The following is a 27,998-nucleotide window of genomic DNA, read 5'->3' on the forward strand; positions in this document are numbered from 1 at the left end:
ACACACAGATTTATCTGTTGATCATCTCATCTGGTTCTGAGTTACAGCAGGCACCTTCTGTTGTATTATCAATATTTAATCAGTATTTAACTCTGACAAGCATTAAGATTTGAAATTTTAAACTAAGTGCAACTTTGTTAAATCCTTTGTGTTGATTTTTTTCCCCGTTAAAGGTTTTCTAAAGGATTCTATCTTTACTATCTTAAAAGTCTGCATGTGTCTTTTGTTATCAATAATGTACAACTTTAGTAGCATGTTTTGTACTTTTCAATTTTTCAGCACGCAAGCTATCCCTGATTTACAGTGCTCACTGAATGCTGTTTGATTATTGAAAATGCTTTTACATACATTTAAACAAATGACTGCTCCTAGAAAACTAACGCCTATTGTCTATAATTCTGTAAAAAACATTTCCCCTCCCTTCTCCCCAAATCAAACATTTCAAATTCTTACTTTGAGGAAAAACTGGCATATAATTAGGCATTACGCCTAACAGTGCTAAATAAAGGAGAATGTAAACATCTTAATTCTGAAGGTTTAACCATCAAAGCCCCTTGCTGTATCTATTCTGTTCTTTGCACCTTCGTTCAGAGCTCTTTAGAGCTCACAGAAAAAAAGAAAGCAAACAAACCACGCAGAGTAGAAATCTATTGTAGCAGCTCTGTGCTGTATCCCACTCCACATGCCCGAGGCCAGGCTCGCAAGCAGTGCTGGGACGCCCAGGGCCACGTGGCTGCTCCTCAAGGAGTACAGAGTCCTGCTCTGTAACTCTACCGAGCGGCTTAACCGCTAACTCGGAAGATGGGATTTCACCTGGAATTAAGCTATCAAGCAATTGAGCTCAAACTCAATCAACCAAACCCTTAACCTTCCCTGTTTCAGTGGCACTGCTCTAATTAGGACTCTATCACTACTTCCATTACTATCTCCTATTCTCATGGTTTATTATCTCAGCAGTTTCAATTCTCACCCAGCTGAAATTCGACATCCAGTTTCTTGGACCACATATCACTCATTATGGCTTTATTTTATGAAACATGTTGCAAGATTACAGGCCCATTCTGCAGCAAATGGGTTTTCATTGAAAATGGCACCCCTCACTGCAGTGGAAGCAGGACAGGGCCAAACCTTCCCGGAGAAGGACATCCTAAGATTACAGGACACATTGAACAACTTATTTTTCATCAAGTTGTGAATTTTGTTGAGCAGTTTGAATATGTGCTTGAACACGCATCCTGACTGCATCCACTGTAGCAGACCCCATGGTTCTCCAGTCCTCAGGGTCTTCCCACTGAACCTAGGTCAGCTTCTAGGAGACACCTAAACCCTACTTACCAGCTCTGCCCAAGGGTGTAGGGTGAGACTCTATAACCTGTGATACTCAGGAGGTCGGACTGAAAAATCTAATGGTCTTTTCCAGTGACATTATACTATGAAGCACTCAAACTGCTTACTCCTGAAAGATGCACAGCAGAGGCCATGTCTGGCATGCGTGGTGTCCTGATGGTAGCAATACAAAATACATTTGCTTTTGGAGACATGACCTGTAAACTTCAGGCAAGTCTAAAGGTAGTGGTTTTGCAGTCATCACAACCAAAATTCCAGATTTTCCTGGTTCACAAAGCATCATGGTCACACATGAACCATGGCTCCACACGATTCCCATTAATTCTAAGGCCCTCTGATGCACCTAGGACTTAAAATTTTTCTATTCGTCACAAAAACTCAGAGAAAACATCACTGAAAGGAGCAAGGAACAACCATCTTCTTAAACTGCAAGATCTGCTTCTCCTTCAATAGCTGAAATGAATCTAATACCTTATGGGTTCCACCATGAAAAAAAAACCCAAGCAGTAATAGTCAAATCTTGAAGGAAGAGAGGCATATATCATACAGCTGACATGCACCATTGACATGGCCAAGGACTGCAATATTCACTTGAACTTCATGAATTTCATCCTCACTAAATAGGTATTTTTGGCAACAAAGACCTGAAAAAAAACCCACATCATCCTCAGATCTATTTTAATTTAAAACAGGAGAGAACAGGGACATTTTTTTTCCCCTTCAAGTACATTTTAATAAAATTAAAAATAAAAATAGCTCTAATACACTCCAATGCATTTAGTCATTCTGTAAAATTCTAAGTTTAAAATGAAATCACCATTTTATATTCAAACAAGGTCAAGAGAACAGCACTAACGAGCACTGACATCACAGTGAACAGCAGCCACTGCTCAGCGCTTACATCAGTGTTGCTTGTTGCTATGGTGCTTAACCGACTATTAATTTCTGAAAGAAGGTGATTATAAAGCAGCCATATGAACCTCAGTCAGATGACACCCTTCAGTACCAAACACTGATCTGCCTTTACTCTTCTCTTCTGCAAGTTAATTTTGTGAATCACCACTTTTGTGATGTTAATATTCCTTTGCAACTGGAAACTTTGGACCAGAGGAGAGGCAAGGAGTTAATTCAGAAGCAACGGAGTTGCACATCGTTTTAAATAAAAAACATTTTGCAGCAAGTGATATTTATTTCCTTTTTGCTGAGCTCCAAAGACTAAAAAGCATGTGTTTTAATTTCTGCAGTGATTATAAGCAATGAAATTAACAGCTAAATTCTGCTCTCCTGCTGTAAATCCAGGAGTGTATCAGCCTGGGACAAAGCAGTGCTTAGGCTGACTTGACCATTCCCCAGGGATTTTCCCTGGTAAGGGGACCTTGCTGCAGGGTTGAGAGCCCCCAGTCCAGCACCCGCGATATTGGGCCATGGACTTGGCCATGCGGCCACCAAGACCAGCCAGAGTAGGGTCTTCCCATTCACAGGTGGGCTCTGTCTGGTTACCAAATGACCTTCTTGGAACACATATGAGAGCCAGAAAGTGCATCTTTGCGGCCTGACTATCAAAATGCAACTGGATACCTGAACCACTGGCTTCCCAGGCAAAACACAGGTCTAAGGCACAGTGGTGGCTCCAAAGGCTTAGCTCCGAGCCCAGCACTGCAACCTTTATCAATATTGCCTGAAAAGCCTTTAATTGCGTTACTAAAGCACGCTCCTGGGGTTTGCAGGATCAAATCCTTCCTTCAGACATGCTTCAGAAACTGTGTGCAAAATGGTATTTGTATTTACCTTCTTCTGTTGCTCTTGTGAAGCAATCTTCAGTTACAGCCACCCAAAAAGGTCACTCTTCTTACCCTGCAGAGAAAGAAGGTAACACACGTGACTGCTGGGTCAGTGTCAGCAACAACACTCAAAGCATTTTCATTGGCACCACATTTGCAAGTCCAAACATAAATAAAGCAACAAATGAATCTAATCGTGTTTAATGGTGAATGACTTTCAGAGAGAGTTAATAAAAACAATCAAGTCACAGGACTGCTGCTTATCAGTACCAGCCAGTGTGAGGCTCTTCAGCACGAACAACTTGGTCTTTGGGAGAAAAAAAAGAGAAGAAAAAAACCCCATGGAAATGAGACATCTTTGTTCTCTAGCATAAACTTTCTTAATCTTGATGTCTATCAATCTATTTTCAGACTGAATAATAGATGAGTTCAGTCCTTTGTTTCAGAAATCTGACTATTGTCTGTATGGGCTCTTCTTACTTAAGGCGTTTTAAGACCATTTGTAACCACTGCTATTTTAGCTTCTGGATCCTTTCTTTTTTCTCCTCCTTTTCCATAGAGACACAGTCCTAAATGAGGTTTTAAAACTCGCTGCATCTTCCTAATTCAAAAAGTTGTTTACTGCCTTGGGATATCTTCTTGTTAAGCATTACCAAGAGCACACCAAGTATGCCAAGGTGGTAAGAGCAGTGGGTATTAAAAAGAGAAATAATTAAAGTGTATCTTTATAAAAAGTAGGAGGGAGAAAACAGCACGTGTAGGGTTTTTTTTTTTTACCCTGTATATTACTGCATCTTGTGTACTCTCTCTTATGCAAAAGAGTATGTAATCTTTTAAGAAACATGACAATCTGCCACTTTCTGTTCATGTAATTGGGATCAACATATGGTACAAGAGAAAAGAAAAACATTTGTTTATTAATTTAGATCAAGTTACTAACTCAAACCACTAACAGCATTCAGAATTAATTCCACATCAATTGACCAAATACCTTAATAGAGTAAAATTATAACATAATTCCACAAAATGTTGATCTGCTGCTGCAGGGGTGCAGAATAACATGTAATACAGACAGAAAACTATGCAATGATTTGGTGATACAGATGACATCACATGAAACGGAAAGTCAGTGACATGTGGATGTGTAAGACAGAGCTACGTGAAACTCCATTTCTTAAAATTCACACAGTGATGTGGAGTACTGGGGGTGTTTGTGAAACTCATCAAATGGTAAGTTATGCTATTTACATCAGTAGGGGAAGCTTTTTACTGAGGTAGTAAAATACCAACCTCTGGGAAAAAAATCAGAATCTTCATTAAATACTTTCAAAAGAAAATGTACTCATTTGCCATTTCTTTTGGAAGGAAAAATGTTTTCACCATGAGAATGAGGCATTACTTCTTTACCATTGAAACCCAATTATTTTTAGTCAGGAAAAAAAAAAGGTTATCTTGAAATGAAATGAATATGGGTTTTATCTGTTGCTCACTAGCATTTTATTTGTATTTTATATTTCATGTTTTGAGAAATATATGAGTGAGAAGCTTTTCACAGTTCTATGGTACCACAGTAACGTGGTACTGGAAGATCAAGCGCTACAATTCATACGTGTTTGCTGTGAAGCCCTACGTACTTTGCTGCGGTACATGTAGAAGAGATTCCTGATTCTGCACTTTAAAGGACATAACTCTAGTCCATCATAATAGGTCAGGTCTCACCTTCCTGCGAGTATGTAAAACAATACATCTTTCATGTAAAATACACGACCTTTGACATCCGATGTGCTTGTAGATTAGCAACAATAAAGGCTTTTATCCTGCTTTGCTGCAGGGGTTATCTTGGATTTGACACTTTAAACCTCTTTTCGTATTTATCTGTTTTATAAATTTTCTGGCTATTTGGCAGTCAGATCCTTGATTTGGCAGCATTTTGGCAAGCAGGCTTCATTTCTACCCGGAGTCTTCATGATCGCAAATGAACCATCTCTTAAAATGTACTTTTTAAGGAAACTGCTGAAAATTACACGTTTGCATAAAATGTGCACACAATCTCTCTTCGGCAGCGCTATGATAGGCAGGTAACATTCTCTAAGCACATCTGTCCTATATGAACTGAACACACACCAAGGAAACAAGTAACACTAGCCCACCATTCACTGGTGGAAGACCAACAGGGTCTACTGAGAGCAGCATACACATAGGGATGAGCAGAACATCAGCCCTTCTCACAAATTACTCCTGGATTGCAATGCAGAGTGCTTTCATTTCTGGTTATCTAAATCTTATATATGCTACCTGACTTTCAAAATTTGGATAACGTACCACTGAAGTTAAAATGAGCAGCACAGACAGCTGTTCCCACCTGTGAAAATGTCTCATTAATAGTCTACAAGTTGAGTATCTCAAAACATAGAAACACAAATACAGGCTTTCCTCCTGAAAATGTTTATACGGGTGTGCGAACTGATGTAGGCAACACACATTCCTTCCATCATGCTGTCTTTAAGATAAACACAAAGTACCATCAACACTGTAAGTGTGTGTGTGGAGCAAACAAAGAAAAAAATCCCATCCTACCAAAGCAAGACACTTCACTACACTCATATTTTCCCCACAAGGGAATGATTAAAATAGAAAGCCAAGCCACAAACAAAACTCCACTTTGTGAGCAGCAGTGGTCCTGCCATTTCACAAGTCGAGGGGAGGTCTCCAAGCACCCACAACAGCATCCCCGTGGCTCAACTGGTATCCTATAAGCAAACAGTCCTTACAAAACATGTGCCCTGGGGAGCTTTTACCAGATATTCCTGAAAAACTTGAGGTTCGGTCGCCAAGTTCCTCAGTTTACCCACCAGTGAGATGGGTAAATGCTTTTGCAACATATTTTGAAATCCTTGCATAAAAGGTACTTTTAAAAACAGCTTTTTTTCAGCAGCATTTTAGAGAGATAACTGGTAATAATCTTACAAAGATCACAACCTGAGCTAGCATCGTAACCTTTCCAGCTGACTCTAACAGAAAGCCCCCCTGTTGATCTGGATCAGGTCCTACCTATTTTCCTGTACCAGGGGACCAGACAAAAAGATCAGAGGCTTTGCCATTATACCTGCTGTCAGGTTGGACCTTGAAACTCTTTTGATCCCACACCACTTATTAGATTTAGTGGTCTCCTCCTACAGGGCAGGGAGGTCATCTCAGGGAGGCTGCAACGGAGCCTTAACTCCAAGTGATTGCTGCAAAGCCAAATTTAAGCAATAATATAAAGAATATGCAGAAATAGAGAACACTGCAAAATGAAAGTCTACTTAGCAACATTTTTTCTAATACCTAAATGAGAAGAGCCTTGGGTATAGCCAAAAATAGATTAACAAAGACCTTGATCCCACACAAACTGGCTGTAATTTTACACAGGAAAGTAGAACAGTTGAGCTGGTCCCCTGCTTAGAATTACACATGTACAGTTTTTTTTGCAAGTGTCTCAGCCTTGAGTAGCCTACAGTTCATTCTTGGAAACCTAAAGTAGCAAAGGAATCACTCCTAGATTCTAGGAGAATCCACTACCTAGAAAGCACAATTTTATTTTATTAAAAATAAAATTTAGAGAAAACACACCTTCCCAACAGCACACCAAAAAAAACTTTCTGACATTTTATTTTGATTTCTTTTTTCCTAAGACCAGCTAAAATATATTTAATGTCTGTGATTAAAATATTTACTACAGGCCTTCCTGAAATCTTTAAAATATCAAAACTTGATCCAAATAAGCACTTCTGTGCAGTGATTTCTTTTAAATTAAGTGAACCGTAGCCACGTAATACTGCTGCTTCTTTGCCTTCAAAACTCCCTGAGTCACATTCAGCTGTGCACAGGCTGAAGTATGAAATATGCCCTACTATTCTCATAATTATTATGTTCTCGTCCTGCGTGGGAAAAGATGCAACCGATGATTTTTGTCAAGTGTACATTTGCAAAAGAAGGAAAAAATAATGGTTTTCACTCGTTATTTCACTAATCCTGAAAATACACGATGCGCACTGATAGGTAAAAGCAGCATCTGGTACCAGGCAGGCTTGTGGGCCCAATCCTGCGTGCAGGTTACTCTTCTCACCCAGTGCACTCAGCTGGGTTACTTGCACTACACAGAACAACCATGCGTACAATTCCTTTGAGGATGGTCACTAGCTGTCTCTTCAGTTTTGTTGTATCTATTTTATTGTCAAAGAATATCCAGCAGCTTAAAAAAAAATTATTAAAGTGACTATTTTAAATAACCTGGGGGAGAAATATTTGTTCCGACCATTGTCAAGGTGAATACTTTTTATTGTGCAGTGTATATTAAATCCCAGGAGCCATGGTACAGGAGATTTTCTATACCAGGAGTCATTATCACCTCCTCAGAAAGTGAAATGCAGGTGAACAGTAAAACTGTGAGAGACTAAGTGCACTTCTTCCACCTCGCTTTGAAGAGGGGGAAATGGATTTGGTACAGGCCAAAGCACAGGGATATTAATGCTTGCCACCTTGCTGCTTCTCGGTGGAAGGAGGGAGCAAATCATACTGTATTTTCATTTTCAGTCATTAGCAGGCTGTTCAGAATCTGTGGCTGGTGCTTATTATTTATTCTAAACAGAAATAAAAGAGAAACAAATGACAGCACGAGGAGAAAGATACGCACAGCACATTTTCTCTTTCAAAATAATATTACCTTTCGAGTCCACCGTAACCTTGGGAAAAGAATAACTTGATGTAAGCCAATGCTACGAAACTAATCACAATCCATTCCTCCCCTGCCTTTTTTAATAGCTCTTACAGGAAATATGGGAACAGTTAATAGACAAGTTAAGAACAGCTCGCTTCCAATGCGGAATCTGAACTGCGATTCTAAGTCTTGCATCTTTTAATGATGGATTGGTTATTTGCCTCACACGAATTACTTTGCATAACCGAGCTGGCCCTCATTGAATTCATCAGACGTAAAGACCATAACACGTTCCCAGAAAGTATCAAACCTGTCAAATGCCCAATCAAATGATGAGAGGCCATCTCACTGACGCTGAGAGCCAGGAGATCAAACGCTGCCGCCTGCCTTGTACGCGCCTCATCTTCCCCGTTCCTTAAAATAACTCTGCGTGCCTCAACGCCAGCCTTAACCATTTTATGCCTGTGTTATAACTCTCCTCTGGAAACTTAACCTCCCCTAATTAAAGGAGCGAGAGGAATGAATATCCCCTCCCCGAGCACCGCGGAGCTACCCGCTACAGGCGCGGGGCGCAAGGGATCGCTATAGCTGGCACCTCCGCCGAGCCTAAGCCAGCGGAGCCGTCACTTCGCGCTCCACCGCACTCGCCTCGGGGGAAGGCTGGCGGCTCTCCCACTGTGGATTTCCACTTCCCCCCCCCTCCGCGCCCCGTGCGCGGCTCCGGGCGCTTCCCCTCCGCCCCGCGGCTTCTCCCCCGCTTCAGGCCGCGCCAGTCCCCGCCACCGCCCCCGAGGTCGGACAGCGGTGGCGGCCGGGACTCCTCGCTCTTACCTGGGAAGCGAGTGCTACTCTTGGTCATGGTCATGTGGAAGTATTTTCGAGGTATCCTTTAACAGCCCTTTAAATATTGAAGCCTTTAAAAAACAATATTTGCTGTTTTACCTTTGAAGCTTTAACAAAAGCTTTGTTTTAGCATTTACCTCGGTGTGCAATAAGAGTTAATAATCAAATCCGTCCCAACCCCCACAAATGTTAAACAAAAAGATAAAAGAAATGCAAATAGCTATTGTCATGGAAAGTTAAAGTACCTGTCTGTATTTTTAAGTGAAAACTATTATCTCTATCAATCAAAATTTAAGAATACAATAGCACTAATCACACAAGGTGCTTTGACTGAGGTACTTTTCCTCATAAAAAGTTGGGTTTTTTTTTTTAACTGGTGCATAAAAGTAATACACTTACAATTAGATACGGTATTTGTAATTTTGTTATTAAAAAACCCTCGGCAGTCTTATTGTTAATAAATGCCTCCGAGTCTGTAGGCTGATTTGTACCCAAGAAGACCAAAAAGTCCCTACATATTTTAATAAGGTTGATGAAATTTTATTCAGATTCTCACACTTTCCAACATGTGGTGGAACAGCACACTCTTCTGTTTGAGAGGAGTTACTCAAACGAAGGAAATAGTTAATTGGTAACCAAAACTACTACTTCTGGCCTCGCTGCACATTTCCCACATTTCTCTGTGCTACAGGCGTCTGCTTTGAAGACGTGCCCTTTGTCATCTTTGCTTTAATTTTGGCTACCAATTCCCTCCCGCCGCTCTCCTAACACAGCCCACGGTGCACACACGGTACATACATGGTGCAGGCACACCGCACGGACCCTCTCCAAAGTCATTTTTAAAACTAATTCGTCCAGACTGAAGCAGAAGCCGAGCTGCGCAGTTAATAAGCGCAAGAGCGAGCGACAGTAATTACGCCTGTACCAAAAGAAAGAGCCTGAGATTAAAAATACCTATAAGTAAATAGTTAAGCCAGGATGCCATTATGCAAACTCTGCTCTCAGGGATGTCTCCCACACTGAGGAGCAGTAGGACTGTCATTTTTTCCCCCTGCAATATCAGGTTTCCTACTCCACAGTTCTGGTGCTCTGCATCATGGCTAACATCTCTAGTGTGCTATTAATATCAATGAAGAGACGATTCAATTTCCACATAAGAAAAACCTTCCTATTACAGCGCAGACATTCTAGCAAGGACCCTTGCGAAGGAAACAATAAAGACCAGAGGGTTGGCGTGGGGCTTTTTTTTTTTTCCCCTCCTTTTTTTCTTGTGCTGCTGCTTTTGCAGTTCTACATTGCACACTGTTTGAAAGCTTTTAGCTAACAATGGAAGCATTATCTTCAGGATAGTTACAAAACAGGATTTGTTAGTACAAAGAATAACAACACCGAACTCACCCCCCCCCCCCCCCGCAAATACCTGCCCTATTGCAATACGCATTTAGTACTTTATTCAGCAGTATATTCCAGAAACACCTGTATTGTCGACCAAATTCCCTGCAACAAACTCCCTCAGCAGGCCAGGTTTGCTTAAGGAGGTTTGGACAATTAAAGCCAAACAAACATTCTGTGCATTTACAAAATGGAACAGAAACAAAAGTATCTTACTCTACCGGAGTGCAAACTTACCCATTAATGAGGAAGAAAAAGGCTTAGGGCTGTACAGTAATTCCCAACCAACTGCAGAAAGTTGAGAGTTTGAAAACACTAAAGCACTTTTGCCTATCCAGCCTTTCTGTGCTTCAACACTGGCTGCAGTGTAAGGAAGGACTGAAGGTATGTGGTCTAAACACAACAAAAGCCACTGCCTTACTCTAGATTAAATATGCAGGAAGAGGCCCCTTTGCATAAACACAAACACTCAGCAAATGAGTAACTGGCTCAAATCAGACGCCTGCTGTGCATTCTACCTGTCCTGATCTCTGACAAGCGACACAGCTTGTTTAAGGGGATAGGAGCTACAAAATCAAATCACAGTGTTAAACGGTTTCCTCATGTAATAGTAAATAACAACAGCACCAACAACTCAACGCCAAACGTTCATTTCTACTCTAAGCATTGCTCTGGCAAAGAGCTGAATCGTGTGCTATGCCCGCTTTGGCTCAGCCACCCATCTCGCCGGAGCAGAAGAAACACAACCAAACACCACCTGTAAAATTCATTTTCATTAACTGTACTGAAATCCAATACATCCCTGGCCCAGTCTTTTTCTAACAGCAATTTAAAATTAATATAGTGACTTTTGGTTGAGTTGACAGATAAAATTTGAATTTGCTTGTACTGTCCTTGTTTTGTTTACTATGTAAAAAGACATTCCACACACAGACCTATTTTAGCTGTTATGAATCACTGTATAATGCACACCTATTTACTAGTTTGTTTGGGGAAAGGGAAGAAATTTCTTAAGTTTCTCTTAAAAACATTATTTTCAAAACATTACTCTCAGAAAACGACCCCTCCAAACTATATTTACTTCAAAAAAAAACTAAATTAGAGACTGTGATAACCACCAAGCACATCTAAGGATTTATTATTGTAATCAAATATACATAATTATACACTATGATTTACTCTTGCTTCTAGAGAAATAAATTATTTTTCAGTCTCGTTTATCCTTCCATTCCACAAAGAGAACGAAGCAGCATGATTTTAAAGCAACTGGAATTCACCAATGTCCCTTCCTAACTTAAGGAGTCAAATCACATTGACCTCTTTTTGTAAATCCTAACTACATGTTGGTTTTGGTAATTTAATTATTTTTTAATAACTTGCAGTATTAAATGATTGCCATTGAAACACAAACAAGATTACACTCCTCTGCCTTACTCTCTTGTGCTCCAGACTACAGCGTAACATGGATGACACAACTGCGTCCGGCACCAAAATCTCATTCTGAAAGAGCACTTACACACAAGCAAACACAGGAAGATTTGGGCTTTAGAAGAAACAACACATTTACTGGATTCTGCAGCATGTGCCATAGATTATTTCAAAGGATATGGGATATAACACACAGTTTCAATGTGGATCAAGTGTGTTCACTTCCACTGTGCACTCATACAGATGGAGGGAGTTTTTTACTTTTCCTTGGATAAACTCACCACATTAAAGCACAATAAAATTGCTAACATGAGTTAGTCAAGCCTAACAGGATAAAAATCCTCCAGGAAAGAATCCTGCAAGAAATTTTAGAACCCCTGTATCATTCACCAGTTTTGCATTGAAATGACCTTCTAAATAAGGTGTCAGATAATACGGTTCACATAGATGATAGTGATCTAACCTTGATGCAAATAAACCATAGAACAAAATTTAATCAGTATATCACTGTGTAAAAGCCTTTGTCCATCCCAATGGAGCTTCTAATGACTGTTTTGGCACTTCTGGATGGTAGTTATGCCTCCCTGCTCATATATATCTCATACTGGTTGAGCAAGCTAATGGAACTGCTGTTAGTGGGATCCAATATTAATACCCTGCATCGTGCAAAACTGGATGCAACTGAATATATTATACAATTACAGGTAGTATCTAATTCCATAGGTATTAGATACAAGACTCTAAATTAATATTTTAATAAAGTGAAATAAATACTCCATTTCAGGTAAGATATCTACGAACACTGGATCTGCCAATCTTCCTGCTGTAAGCCTACTCTATACTCACACAGAATAGACACAGGACCCTGACGAAATTTGGCAGGCAAGCTTCAGATGCTGAGTGACACATACTGATGCACAGAGTCAAAGATGTCATCTTCACACAAGCTCCACTAGTTAAGAGCTTGAGAGAAAAATGAAACAGAAAGTCTCCCCAAAATAAAACAAAACAAAAAGAAAAGGGGGGTGGGGGAGAGAGAGTAGAGCAAGACCTCTAGAAAATAAACAGGGTGTACAGTTTCAAAGGCTACAGACACAGACATTTCATTGTTCAAGCCAATTATCAGTGGAAAATAATAACAACAGATGGATTCAGAGTCACTGACTTTTCATATGCACTTCATCTCTGCACAACAGATGATGAAATGCGAGAGCTATCTCAGAAAGGCAAAACATCTTTCAGTAAAAGAACTCTATACTCCAGATGGGGACCTTCTAAGGCAGCTGATTATCTTCTTATAATGTTGTAAGATAGACTTACTAAAACATTTCCAGAACTGATCAGATAGGATGAGCACAATGGCATCATTATGAGGGGTAAGCTGCTTCAGCCTCAGATTTGTGACTAAACTAGCCAGAGATTTCAATAGGGTCAGAGCTGCCCATTTTCACATCAAGTACTGGTTCCAATAAAAAGGGTCCGAAGCTGCTGCTCACAGCCTGGACAGAACATGGAGGCTGGCTGCATTCACTAACTGCATCACTTGGTCCCCAGTAAAAGCCCTGTTGCCGTGAGCGAGGCGAGTCCCCTCACCTTCTGCAAGCAACCCGCTTCACACAGGGACAAAGGCAGAGAGCAAAACAGATTTACAGGCACAACTGTTTCCACTATAATTGTTAGATACAGAGGGACCTCGTCATCCAGGGTCTTACAGCAATGTAAATCAGGAGTAACCTCAGCCGAGTCAATGCAGTTACACCCATGAAAACTGGCACGAGGCACAAATACAACATACATTCTTTCTTACAAAGCCTTTACAAAACCTCACCTTTTCAGGGGAATAAAAAAATTGCTTTCAAAGGGAAATAACAAATACGTGTAAATTTTGGTGGTTCCTGTGATAAGCAGTTCCAACAAATGTCACAAACACACAGTGAAGAACCACCTACCCAGCACGACCTTCTCCCACTCAACCTGAATACTGCAAAGTATGTGTTTTTGATCACATGAATCAGGTATACCACAATTTCAAAACTTAAAAAAAAGTAGTGGAAAAATTAGCTCATTAATCTTTAAGACAACATTTCTCTCATGGAAGAACACTACATCCGTGGTGCAGTAAAGTGAACTGGTTGCCACTTCCACAGTTTCTTCTCCAAAACACTGCAAGGAAAATTTAAAACCCAACACGCTCTGTAAATCAGTATCACATACTGAGGGGTAGCGATACACAACAAACACACTGAACTTGCACCTACTGCTAATTTATTTCACAAGTTGCAAAATATTTCTTAAGTAGAGGTCTGTTGGCTTCACAAACGCGAAGGGGAGAGATGAGTTTGCGGGCACAAAGCACAGCATCTCTCCTCTTTGTGAAGTACTTTGTCAAAAGTAAATTCACAGGGGAACATACGAGCAAAGAGTAAATTTTGCCCAGGGCAAAATTCTGCAACTGCTTTAAGAAGCAAACAAGAACACAAAAGATGTGTAATACAACCATCTGGCTCTACTCATGCTATATCAATAATCCCCAAAATTTATCCCCACCCCCTTAATCAACCCACACTGATGCCACAAAACCAAATGGCATCACTTATGCTTCCTGCCCATCACATTTTGAAATGGTATTTAATATGCATACAGTACATATTTGCATGTTAATCAATTTCTTTAAGAAAAAAATATTTTTGCTTCTTGAGCTATTAGTTCTGCTTTTTCTACTTATTCACACTAGGATCTCTAAAACCACCAAGAAAGTCCTTGCGGTAAAGGCACTCTCATATCGACACGGCATCTCAGGTATCAGGATAACGTACCGGTCAAAATTTCAATCTCTTCTTCTCTCTAGTTTTGTGTCACTATGTGAAAATAGCAGAGGGTGAATAATAATGTGCCAGCAGAATTAGCTGTTCAAGAATCCCGGGTAAGCGATTCGTTCTGAACTCGAGGTTGGATGCATTTCTAAGCATTGTCCTATTTCAGATTCAGAGAAGGAATTACGAAAGGGAAGCAGGGTATCCTAGATGTCTTTTCCAGCTAGGATTTCAAGTACTGGTTTGCACTGGTATTTCAGGCTGTGCCCCATCCAGGAAGCAGCCTTCTTGTGAAGGAGGAGGAAAATGGGGAGCTCCTGGCCACAGAGGGAGGACAAGCCTCCAGTGTGCGCTGGCTGCACAGCTGCTCTCCCTCCTACCCCAAGGCCGTGGTAGAAGACCACCCAAGGATGGACAGACAGAAAGACAACCGTACAAAGTGACCAAAAGAGCAGCCTCACCATTGTTTGGGGTTGGCTTTGCGCTTGAGGGAAAAATCACATGCGTAACCATCGTGATTTATCCTGGGAGCACGCAACGTGAAACCAGTACCAAAAACAACACTTCAAAGACATCTCTCTCTGGCGATTTAGCGACTGACAGCCACAGCCCTGGGTGCTGACTCAGAGCTCTTCTTCTTAATCGACTTGTGCAACAACATACCCTGGCCCAAACCCGGCCTCTCCCCGTGGCCGTGTCTGGCTGGAACCCTCCCACGCCTGCGAGCTGCCCGGGGGGATGCGAGCCGTGGCGGGGATAGTGCCCTACAGCCCACAGCACTTCTTGCCCTGCTGGAGCACCAACACATGGCTGTTACATAGTGAAGAAGAAATGCAAGCCCTGAGCACTCACGGCATGGGTGGAAATGTTTTGCAGCTATTTTCTTTGGACGTAAGCATACGCATAGCGGTTATGTCTGCTCCTACATCCAGACTACCAACCTGAGATCACAAACACTTTGTTAATTTTTTTTTTGTTATTATTATTTTTTTTAAATCCATTTTTGGATCACTTCTGCTGTTTCTATAGCTTGACTTGTACAGCCTCTTTGTAAGAATTGAAAACAGTCTCCCACAAACACAGGAATGGGCAAATGGTTTAGAGAGCTAATCCACACCTGGGCTACGTAAAAAGGGGCTCATATTTTCCAAACAGAAACACAACCTCTTTTATATATGAACCAGATTTGGATCCAAATGCTAAACCCTTCACCACATCCTAAGTGGGGCTCTGCAACAGTCAAGGGGAGCAGGGTGGGTGGTGGTTGCACCCATGTTTCTGTGGCAGCCCTGGCTCCAACCTAAAAGTGAGCCACAGATGAGGAGTCATCGTGACCTTGGACTTGGATGCAAGTGGCAGGCCTGTCCTGGTTACACCATGGTTAAAGCAGGGTAATCCCCATCCCGCACACGCCTCTTACAGAAGAATCTGGCCCTGTCTCGCTACTCTTGTTAGAAAAATGAAGGCTGTGACAGAAAATAGCTGAGAACTACATCTTGCCGATGCCAAAATACAATAATAACATGTTCAAAGATTTAATTTAGAAGACTACAAAGTCTAGCTTATACATCATAACACCTTGAAATAACACTTTAAGGTCAAATCCTGCGCATTTTTGGAAACCACCAAAACATAATGAAGTTTTACTTAAACACAGCATTTACATTTATAACGCATTTCAGATTCTTCAAGTAAGCTAGACCACATGCTAGGAAAATGTACTTCCCACAACATACAAATTAAGTCATATACAACCTTCCCTCCGCAGGCTGAACAGCCACCGGCACAAATGGAAGTCCTGTGTAAGGATCAAAGGCAGCATGTGGCCCTCAGAACATGATTTTATTTTGTTTTTAATTGGCAAACCATCAAATCCCACCAGTAGTTTATTTTTGTTGCCTTCCTCGCCCCTTTTCTGCCTCTCCCACTTATTTCACAACGGAACGTTTTTAAACCACTAGAAATCTTTGTGGCAAAGGTGATGTCATACTGACACAGGATCAGGTGTGAGGTATGGTATGAATAAATACTTCTCCGCAACCACATTTAATTTTCAATGGTTGGGCATCAAGAGACAAAGAAGTTCTTATGCAGAGGTATTAACTGAGGATTTAATTTTAACTGGTCTGCGTTTAAAAGAACAGGAATGATACACAGTGCAAGCCTAGAAGAAAAACTATCAACTCAAAACACAAAAAACCCAAACCCCCTTGTACCTTCCTTCTTGGTTTTGGGAAAGCAACACACAGCTCTGAAACTTATTGCTCTTCACAGTAATAAATATACGGGGTCTTGATTCTTTCGTTTTCTAAGTCAGTGATACCATGCAGGATAATTGTACTTTATGCACTGGTAATAAAAACTCTCCCTATGAAAATAAATATGTATTTTACAGTAATCAAGCAAGAACTAATTTTGTACTTTTTCACAAGTAGCCATTTACTTTGGCACAGAATGGTAATGTGTAGCAGAGAACACAGTATATGCTTTAACCCAAGAAAAATTAGACTTGAAAATTAATACACAGTGAAAGACAAATTTAAAGCAGCCTTCTTGTGTTCTGACATAAGAATATAAAAATGACACGAGCAACTAAAGATTAGTTTACATACTTTTCAATCACAGCTGCCGCTCAGTAACCACAATACCTTTAAAATGACATTCTACCGAAACAGATAGTTTGGCTGCAGCAGCAGCTAGATACAGTGAATGTGAAATTAAAAGGGCATTCTTTTATTTACACACATGGCACAGCACTGAGCCCCAGCACAATTACAATGGAGAGATTTTGTAGCGTGATTAATTTAGGAGTAATCTAGTGATAAATAGAGTGCATTGAGAGGGATTCTGCAGAGCAAATTTTTATCACCAGCCTTAGATGTCAAAACAGTTTCAGGGACAGAGAAAGAACGAGTCACATCTTCTTGGTTAATATTTAATTGGGTGCTAAAGATTCCTCCCAAGGACCTCTGAACCACCACTGACAGCCCCGCAAGATGTCCCTATCTGTGAAACAGATACCGACCCTTTCTGTATAAACTAAAATAACATGAAATTTAATCAAACCATCCAATTAATAAATCACTTCGGTGGACGCTGCAGCCCCAGCCCTCCTTAATTACATAATTTTAAAAATATTTGCACACTGCAACCACTAAGATTGGCTCTGAGGTTTCATAACACACACTTAACACTTGAGCTGGAGAACAAATCTATTTAATAAATGCAGAGCTAAGTGCAATAATGCTGCTCCACTCAAACTGCAAAATCACTTAGCATAGCCTGTGAGAAAAAGCAAATAAATTCCCCCCCCCACCTAAACACAGGTCACTGCTATCGCCAGCTCTGGCCAGAGGTCCTGCCTGTGTTTGTGCATCTACCTGGGATGTGGCTGGGAGAGCATGGTCCCCTTTTGTGGCACGCAGGTATCCCTTTGCCCGTGTGCACGCTGAATCCCTCCCCTTGCTCTCTGCCACTATCCCACCCTTGTTTCTCCCCTATTTATCGCCCTGCGATGCTCTTCTGCCCTCTTTCCCCCATGCTCTCTGCTGCTTGCTGGGTCTCCCCATTGTCATGCTCCAGTTCTCCCCACACCCACCATAAGCTCCTGCCCTGAGTTTCCCCCACCTGCTCTCTTTCTCAGTGCCATTTGAGATACCTGTGGTGAAAAAAGCTCACTGGGAAAAAACAAACCCAACCACCAAACGGGATGGAGGGAAGAGGCTGGGGAGGAAAGCGAGGGAAAGAAAACAGTTCAGTAAGGCCAAGCAGAACTACACAATTTCCAACCACAGCAAGAGTGACTCCTGAGCACCAGGATGAAAAATAAAAGCCACGGACCAAGAGTGTTACTTGGTGTAATTACTTGGCTTCAGGGTCTGGGATGGGTGTAACGCCTGTATTCACAGGGCAGAAGAAAACCGTGTTACTGCCATATATAACTAGGTGTGACAGCACGGGAGAGGTTGAAATAAGCATGGACCAAGTGGTGGCCTTAAATGAAGGGGAGAAAAAGCAAAGCTAATGGTTTGTCACAGCTCAGAGGCACAGCTGTGTGCACTCGTACAGACTTTGCATTCATTCATATAGAGAGAGCACAGCTTTCAGGTCCTGTGGTTCCAGCGTGATTTTTGGATGAAAGCTGAGCCTCAAAAATAAATAAGTCTATATTTGGCCTGCCCTGGATTCGAGAAGTTCCCCACAGTGCTCTGCATAGAAACAATCTGAATTAGTACAGCTTAAATTTGCAAGATTATAATATTCTTTACCAAGCCAATGGATGCACCTCTAAAATTCACTGCCCTGACAAATAGTAGAGCTCTTGAAAGTCTGCTTGTATTAGTTTTATGGATCTATTCTACTGCTTAAATCAGGTCTCATTAAAATTACCATCCATACAAGTTATCCCACTGGGAAATCTACATGCCAGAGCTACTCCAGTTCCGCAGGCAGTGCTCGGAGGGGGTTGCATATTGCAAAATAGCTGCGGACATGGCAGGGGGGAGGACAGGGAGAAGAACAAGAGGACTTCAGGACAGCAAACAAGTTACTCCTTATGCTCCTCTGATTTTAATCAGGACAACTTTTGCTCAGGTGGTGCAAATGCATCCGTGAAAAGAAATGCTACTGCCAGAAATGAAACCAGGGGGGTGGTGTAAGAGAAGTGTCCCTTGGGAAGCCAAAGCCCAGCGCCAACACCCATTTTAGTGCTGGAAGCGCAGGCTAAAACTGCAAACACTGCACCTGACAACTTACACTAGAGCATATGATCTGCACACTGCCCCTCCAGTTTAATTTTTAATAGTAACAGGACTTAAATCTCAGCATTAATGTATTAATGTTCAAATGAATACAATTACAGGCATCTCTATTTTCTTCAGTGCTAACGACCTGGAAGATCTCTCCAGCCTTCATATTTGCGGGGATTGTTACCAATACATTCTGTAGCCCTTGTTTTGGCAAAGCAGCAAAAACCTTTGCCTTTTAAATATAAAGTAACGGGAATAATGAATAATATATCTTCTGATTTTTGTTCTGCCATGATATATATATAATGATATATAAAATGTTCATTTATTATTATCACACATCCTAGGAAGCAGACATGCAAAATTACTTCTTTTTCCTCGTCTTATAAGGGTCATTTATCATATGGAACATCCTCCAAATAGGTAGTCCTAAAATCTCAATTCACAAAGACATTTTTTAGAGATGAATTCTGCAAACAGGGCTCCTCTCCTGATGGTTAAAATAAAAACTTTATTACATTAAAATAGCAGGGTTTAAGAAGGGAGAAACGCTCTGCGGTTTCTTTTAGAAGTTCCTGCCCCCACAAATTAATGTCTGCCTATTATTTTTACCTACATCTTGCCACATTTATTAGTTAACAAAAGCAATGTGTGACCCTCTTTAGGCCAAGTTCGGAAAAGAAAAGCATTTACTGAAAGGGCATTAATTTTTATCGTAGCATCTGTGATCTTTGGGTGGGGAAAGGAAACACCATAAAAAATGAAGTCTGTGTATACACACTATCAGTCAGATTTTAACACTTATGCAGAATAATGCAAAGCTTTATTTCTTTTTGATGTTAACAGGCCTTTTTTTTCTTTTTTGCATTCCATTTTTCAATATGTAAAATGACAAAATGCAAAACAAAAACACGAAAATGTGCTTGGTAGGGCTGGCCTAGTTTTTTGAAACACGCACAAAAAAAATCAAACTCACTCATAAGATCTTATTTTAATATGTAATAGAAGAATCTGGCAAACATTAGCCAGAATAAGTCTAGCCAGCAAACACAGACTAACATACTAGTCTGCTGCTGCGAGGCAAGATGGAAATGTGGTCTTGTTCTTGCAACAGACAAGAGCAGAACCCTCCACCTTGCTGAGCACCCAAGGAGCATGGTGCACGCAGCAGCGTGGGGCCATGCTCCTGCTCGGCTCCCTGGTGCTCGCACCAGCACCTCACCACCTTATTTGCTGTCCATTCACAAATGAAGCCCTGTCAGTTGTCCCATCTCTCCTCTGCCAAAAGGTAGGGATGGTAAAGATAAGTCAAGAGTAAATGTGTGCCTTTTGCCCAAAGCTATGTCCAAGCTCACTCCGGTGTTGGCACTGTGGTCCTGGTGAGGAAGACCTGCAAAACCCAAGCAACAGCGTGATGCTCCTCTCATACATTTCTTTTGTGCCCAAAGACTACTTCAAGCCATGCAGCTTTGAAGCAGCGCCAAGAGAAGGAGAGTCAGATGTACAACTACCTCCAGGGGAAAAGGATACAAAAAAGACGATCAAGAAAGAAAAAGGGTATGGGAGAGCTGGAGTCAGCACAGCTAAAGACTCCAATGAAGAGGGAGGTGGAGGGGGAGGACTACTACAAAGCACTTAATTATAAACCCAAAAATGTTAAAAAACCAATCTCATGCTCACAATTTGCGTATTTGGGGATTACCTATGGATGAAGAAGGTTCAGCTTAATCAGCTATCTGTGCAAATGGATCCTCAACATGCCAGAGCTGAACTCGGTGGACAATCCTGTTAGAGTGGAAAGAGCATATAAAACGCCCTTGAGAAACGTGGCTAATGCCACAAACACTGAGGAAACAGCCATTAATAAATTCTTCCATTTTCAGGCTCAGGAGGCAAAGGGCAAATGTTGAAAGAAGCAGAAGATGAGAAGGGCATGGCTACGCTTTATATGAAGTTCATTTCACGTGTCACACATTCCTAAGGCAGGTCTCACTCCTCAGATTAAACCCATCATTTTTAACCCACTAAAATAAGCCTCCCAAGAGGGAATCAACTACATCTCTTCTATAAGCAGCTAAACCTAAGATGTCTCCCCTTCTTCCAGGATAGAAGACAATAGAAGAAAAGTCTCTATAAATAGACATAATAAAGAGTCTCTATAAAAAGAAAAGTATTGCAAAAAGTCTCTATTTAAAAAGCTTGCAAAATGTATTAATTTCAGATATCAGAAGAACTTTGTAAAACTTCTGTTTGGGCTGCTTCTTTCTGATCAACACCATCCCACAAAATGAAAGCTGCACCTATGTATGACTGTGGCATGCCAGAGCCTCTCCCTATCTTGTATTCACCCAGGAAAATACAGTGTGGACCACCATGTATGAAGAAGGTGCTAGCAGAAATAATTTGGGGTAATTTGGTAACCAAAACCAGGTTACAGGCAGAAGCTTGACAACTTCTGAAGGACCAAATCTCAACCTGCCACCCTTTAGCCACACTGGGTGCTGGTGGGGTGCAGGGTTAGGAGAAGTCCCCATGGTAGGATGTGATCTGAAGAGCTGAACACTGCCACCACTATCAGTCATAAGCAGCCACCCAGACTTCAAAGGTCCATTAACAACAGGATGGGGCCCAGTCCTATCACCAGCCTATCCATCTTTTCCACTTAAACCAGATTTATTGCCACGGGCATGAGGGCTGTGGAGCGTCCTCACCATCCCACAAGGATCTAGGCTGGCTTCAGCAGCCACCCTGCAGACCAGCTCCTCTCATACCTGGGTTTGATCCAAGTGCTCATACAACTCTCTTACATTTTATTCTCTCTCTTCCCCCTGAAGCTTTGGCAACTGAAATCTATTATGATGTCAAAAGGTAGCTGACAACATAAAATGTATCCCGCTGAGTTGATGCCGCACGCTGCTAAATTTACAACAACATAAGTATCATAAAAATTATAAGAACTGCAAATTAACCACTGATTTTTTAGTTCAGTGACATAAATAACAGTAAAGATCTGGAAAACTTCCAAACATCTTTACAACTGTTTAATTTGTCAAAATCTATCAAGTCTTTCTCAACCACAAACCTGTCCTCTGCAGTGCGTTCATTTTCACGTACTTACACTGGCATCAAAGGCAACAAAAATAAGGCTTATATAATTACTGTGTTCTGATGCACCCTTTCAGCCCTGCATTTACTTATGCTTTTCTTCCTCTGTACTTCTTCACTGACACTAGCACTCACCCATGTTTTAAAAACATTCACACTAAAAAAGCAGCTTTCCATCCCTCCCAGGTCTGCCTGGGATGCTCCAGGCAGCACATTGCTTTGTTTGCCAATGTGACAGGTTTGCCACCAATGTGCTATGTCTACCTTGCAAGGTCTGCATCACCAACCCTTCTATTTACTCCTTTACTTCTGCACCAGCTCTGTGAAAGCAAAGCCACTTTTCCAGCAGCTGCAGAAGAGCAGGCAAAGATTAACAAAAATAATAAATTTTATTGGCTCTATTGCTTTTCCTGGAGGAGAATGAACGAAGGAAGCTCATTTTATATAGCTATTTATTTTGTATGGTTAAATATTAATTATTGTCTTTTCTAAGATATAGTTTCACTAGAAAGAGTACATTTCTTTTACAACCATTGCAAAATGAGCTAAATTGGAGGTCCCAGTGTGCCAAAATGATGAGCCACAAAGTTAGGCTTTCTGAAACACACTACAACATGTATTCCTATTATTTGACTGCTCAGGGGCTGTGAAGCTTCCTGAGGCCCCAGTGCTCAGCCTGCTGAGAGAGTCTGACCACTGCACTCACACAGTGGTGGAGGGGTTGCCAGTACAGCCCCAGCACAAACCAGGGCAGGCAACACGGTTCTGCCTTTTGCAGAAAGAGCTGGCCAAGATCTTCTCATGTTGTATTTGTAGCCCTGCCCATGGGTTCACACCAAGAAGATTCATACATGGCTCCAGCTGCTGCAAGGCAGTCATTATATAAAATGAAGATCAGGTAGACACTGAGAACTGATCAGACTTTTTACTTCTAGAAGGACTTCTCATGGAATGGAGAAGGGTTTCTCCATTCAAGCTGGCTCCTTTTTCCTCAGGAGCCATTCTGTACCTTTCCTATACTTAAACTGTGAAATATTATAGAAACCAATTAAAACTCTTAAATAGGACAACCTAACAAATCCCTCCCTCTAAATAATATTGAAGTGCAGCTTGTGAGTGACTGAACAGGTAAAACACACTTGCTGCAGCTCCACAGGCCTAAAAGACCATTGCAGGGACCAGAAAGGTAGGGGTTCATGAGAATGTGATGAACAAATTGTTCACACCTGCTGTGAAGCTTCATCTGCTCTCAAGAGCTGACAGCCAACATGCACATCAGTTTGTCCCCATCATCCCCATCGGCCAAGGTTTGGTGGATCCATCACTTGTGGACTATAGGGGTGATGTGGCTCTGTCCCAGTGTGCTGGTGGGCAGAGTGGCATAGTGGGTTTGAAGCAGGGTGGTATGTGCAGCCATATGTTACACCACGCTGATTTCAAGGCTGACTCTCAAACGCATTGGCTACCCGTATGGAAGCAGGAAAGGAAGCTGAAGGCTCAGGTTTGACGTGACAGGTTAAATTCAGCCCCCTGCTCCACTAAACATTACAATAAATCTTTTTATAGTGGAAGAGAAAAATAGAATTGCTTAACATCTATCTTAAAAAATAGGATTTATGCTTAAAATACAGAAACCCAACCAGAACACAGCAGGGCTTTAAAAATTAAGCATCCAGATATACAAGGAACTTTTAAATTAATTTTCCCACTGTGCTGTTTGCAAGAGCAGTACACTTAAATGGCCACAACTCGCTCAGTGACACCCAGAGGTACCATGCAAGCGCTTTGGAATGCTGCAAGTAAGTCAAAGTTCTTTGATTAAATCTAACATAATTGCACATAACTGGAAAAAAAAAAAAAAAATCACAGCAAGTTGGCTTCGCATATTGCATTGCATAAATCAGAAGCGATTCCCACCAAATCTATCCTTTCCAGACTATTTTATCTAAGCAACATATAGCTGTTACAACAATTTTTGAGTGATTTTGATTCTCGTTGTGGTATAATGAGTAATGACGAAAGCACGTTTTTTATTCTGGTTTGCACTGATGTGTTTCTACTTTGACTAAACCCTCGGTGACTCAGTTCTACCGCTTCACAACAAGGAGTTCTTATGTTTCCCTCGACACAGAAAAAAAAAACATGTCTTCAACTATCCCGTTCTCAGCTCAAACCAAAGGGAAGACCTTGAGAGCTCCTATTATTCGTGCTGCTGACTGCAGAATAAGACCCTACACAGGATGTGATGCTAACTTGGCGGAGTCCCAGACCCAGCAGACACCAACAGTATAAAACACTGCCTGAAGACAAAAGTCCCCCAAAACCAAGTTATCTGCAGGGCAAAGGCCTTCATCATAAGCTTGAGGAGCTTTTCTCCGTTCAGGCAGGGGAAGATGGGTTTGGCTAGGGTGACTTCCCTCAAAACTCAAAATCTTAGCAACAACCTTTTGCAAACATCTCCTTCTGATGTCCCCAGAAAAGGCGACCACAAAACTTGAGCCCTGCGTTGAAAAGATGATGGGCCTCTTTCTGTGCTCTGCACCAGATCTTCAGACTTAAGTTTCTCTTTCCGGTAACGTTCAATGCAAAGGCTTTGGGCTTTGTGGGGCCAAGCATTTTCAGGCCTGGAGACTTAATTACAATCTACTCTAACTGACACATGGTACTAAAGTATAAATATTAATAACATTAACAACAAAAACCAAACCCCTGATTGAGATGGCAAGCTGAAGACTGAATCAATAAATCAACAGTAATCTTTTTTTCTTAATCACAGCAGCTACTCCGCCCTTTTTATTGATTTTTTTCCCCTTTTTTGCTGTATTTCACTATAATCTTCTGAATCTTGATTGAATTAGCTCCAAACAATTGTTCACCTAGCCAGGATAAGCCATGTCTTGGTTTTAAAACTCTTCTCGGTGCAACTGCACCATGGGTTGTATGATGATGTTGAGACCAATATTTCATTTCTCAGCTTCTCCCTTCTGGTGCTCATCCCTGAATCCACAAACTGAACACTTCAGCAGACTGGTGGGCAGCCAAGCTTTGCTCTGTCTAGGAAACAGGTAACTGTGCAGATGTGACCCCTTCCCAGCCACGATGATTTACCCATGCATAGGTTTAAAGGAACTTCCATTTAACTGTCCTACTGCAATCTGAAAGCTAGGAAGAAAACCAACCCATGTATCTTCTTTAGGCATATCTGTTGATCAAATATTTTACTCCACTGTTCTCCGCAGCATCATTACGGTACTTATACGTGTTCACCCTGAGTATAAATCTTCAGCACATCCTACCTGCCTCTGCAGCAGCTTTCCTGGAAATGGCTTTATTGTGTTCTAGTAAACTTCACCCATGTTATTTATTCTCCTTTAAAAGAGAAGTTACACTTCACTGTATTTGTTCCTAGCAAAGACAAGTCTCTGCCTATCAAAAGACAAGTTTACTGCAAGGACTCTTGTAATAATACTGATAATGGGTAGAAATTACACATTTTATAAGGAAGAAGACAAAGCACTTGATGCTTTATAATAGTTGTGCTGATATCATAGTTTCACCAAAGTGTGCTTTCATACAAAATTACAGCCTTCCTTCCTGAGTGACCTAGCCTGCAAGTATTTAGGATAGATATAATGGGGCATACTGTCAACTACAAATCAAGAGATACACTGGCTTCAACGAGGATTTTGCAATTGGCTTCCAAAGACTTGTAAAGTGACGATCTGAGCCCATATTTTTAATAAAGGGCTGAAATATGCTAGTGGATGAAAACAAATCAGGGTAGAAAAATCACCAAATAGAACTTTTAAAAAACTGGCAAAAAATAGGTTGTGAGCTGAAGAGGATCTCACATTTTAATAAATAGGCAGTAATTACAAATATTACCAAACAAAGGAAAAGGAAACTGAAACATGAAAGATAATCAAGTGAGAAATGTACTTATAGGATGCCAGTCCAACTGATTAAAGATCTTCAGAAAGCCGGATATCCCACCTAGAGCCGTTAATCCTTATCTGGGTCCTTACACACCCACACCCCTGCCAACAGCAGATCTGAGGATCCAGAGCAGCCCATCCTTCTTCCTTATTACTCCTGCCCCTTTCTTTTGTGTATGCCCACTGGTGCTGCTCATCACAGTCTGTTAAACGTACGCCACTCACCCTTCATTTTGCTTATGTTAAAGCAAGAGGGGAGCTGCAATCAATGATTTTCTCCCCCTACCCCAGAGCACGGGAAGAGATGCCAGGCTGAACGTCTTTCCAGAAGCAGCAGGTCCCTAAAATGGGCAAGATATATAAATGATACGACAACACTGTCTAGCAGGTAACGGCAAACAGACGGCAGTAACTAGTTAATGATGATCTGCAATAATGTCAGGGAGACTTGTTACCATGTAAGTAACCTGCCACACCAGGGATACAAATTGTCGCTGACTTGATAGCACCTACTGTGGAGAGGAGAGTTATCAATGTGCTAGCTTGTTCAGATAAATGGAGTACTATTTCCCTGTGCTGCTGCTGTCACTTTCCCCGGCCCATCAGCCCCTTTCTTAAACTGATTGCTATTTTTATTACACTCCTTAAAATATGAAGCAGGAGACTCCTTTTCCTGAAATACACCAGGCTAGATAGATGACGCCTTTTAAATAATATTCTTTTCTTGCTGGCCCTGATCCTTGCAATGTTGTTGCTTACTTTGGAGGGGGAAACAAAATAGAAGTGGCAAGCCATATCTCTCCATTCCAAAGGGAGTGGTTTCCCAAGAAAAGCATAGTTTTGTTCCCTTGCTATTTCCTTTCAGTACTGCAGACAAGCAGGCAGCAGACCCACTACTAAAACTGACCCTGGCAGCTAGGAAACAATGCTCACACGTACAGAAAATACCCAGTGCAGCTGGAGGGCAGCAGGTGGCATTTGGGGAGGGAAGATCCAAATTGTTAATGGGACTTATCACCTCTAAATTCTGGATTTGGTAGGAGAAAAGGAAAATTATCTGGAAACAAGACTTTTTAGAGTCTAAAATTAGGCGAGATGCTGTTGAAAAGGAAAATAACTTCCAGCTTTATTTTAAGAACTGGAATTGTGTTTCCTGCTTCCATTGCTGCAGTTCTTCTGGAAAGGAAGCTGCCCGCAAGTAACGGATAAAATACAAAAACCCTTGGATTCAAAAATGTTCTTCCCCACACTTCTGTACAAATAAAATCCAGAGGCTGGTAAGAACACACTGGTTCCACTGTAGAAGATACAATGCCAAAGAGGAGGGGGGGGAGAGTGCTCACTAATACAATAGGTCATTGTACTCTGAGATCTACCACATATGTTACTCCAAGGGCTCTCAACCCTAAACTTGGAAAGTCTAAGACACTGGAGCCATGATATATAAAGTAAGACCCAAGTTCCAAATATTTGATTTAGCAAAGTAAATATGGTTGTTTTTATTGGGTGCAACAAGCATTTTTCACAGAGTGAAGAATTATGGTAAACATCTGCTAATCATACTCACAAAAGAGGTCATTGTGTTTAAATCCAAGGTCATATTAATAGCTATATTTAATTAATAAAACCCAACAGTAATATTACCCAAGTTTCCAACAACGTCTGCTTCCTGACACTCAAGGACCTATTCATTAATGGACCACTTATATTGTTTTTTCTTGATATTGCTGCTAAATTCTCACAAAGCTTTTAGGCCATACAACAGAGGACTGACTTAGAAGTAAACTGCATCATGTTATACTATATGTCTCTGGGGTATAATACCATGTGCATGTAGTTTGTGAACACATGCGCTAACAAAAATACTGGAATATGTGATATTCCATGAAGGTGGTCTTGCACTTCCA

General features: G+C 41.2%; 1 protein-coding gene across 17 annotated transcripts in view; it reads right to left on the minus strand.

Annotated features, from left to right (window-relative positions):
• FOXP1 (forkhead box P1) overlaps positions 1-27,998 on the minus strand; it is a 387,258-nt gene that overhangs the window by 221,403 nt on the left and 137,857 nt on the right. For 13 of the 17 annotated variants that reach the window (XM_057422837.1, XM_057422851.1, XM_057422850.1 and 10 more), the window contains one exon: positions 3,134-3,201. The gene's annotated coding sequence lies outside the window, so the exon portion shown is untranslated. Of the gene's footprint in view, positions 1-3,133; positions 3,202-8,658; positions 9,019-10,299; positions 10,521-20,753; positions 20,837-27,998 lie in introns of those variants that run through there. The other 4 variants (XM_057422842.1, XM_057422844.1, XM_057422845.1 and 1 more) reach the window with 4 other exon arrangements.

Source organism: Pezoporus wallicus, unplaced genomic scaffold, assembly GCF_028554395.1.
Source record: "Pezoporus wallicus isolate ANWC-B61680 ecotype Strahan unplaced genomic scaffold, APGP_CSIRO_Pwel_v1 contig_7073, whole genome shotgun sequence".
Classification (NCBI taxonomy): Eukaryota; Metazoa; Chordata; class Aves; order Psittaciformes; family Psittacidae; genus Pezoporus; species Pezoporus wallicus.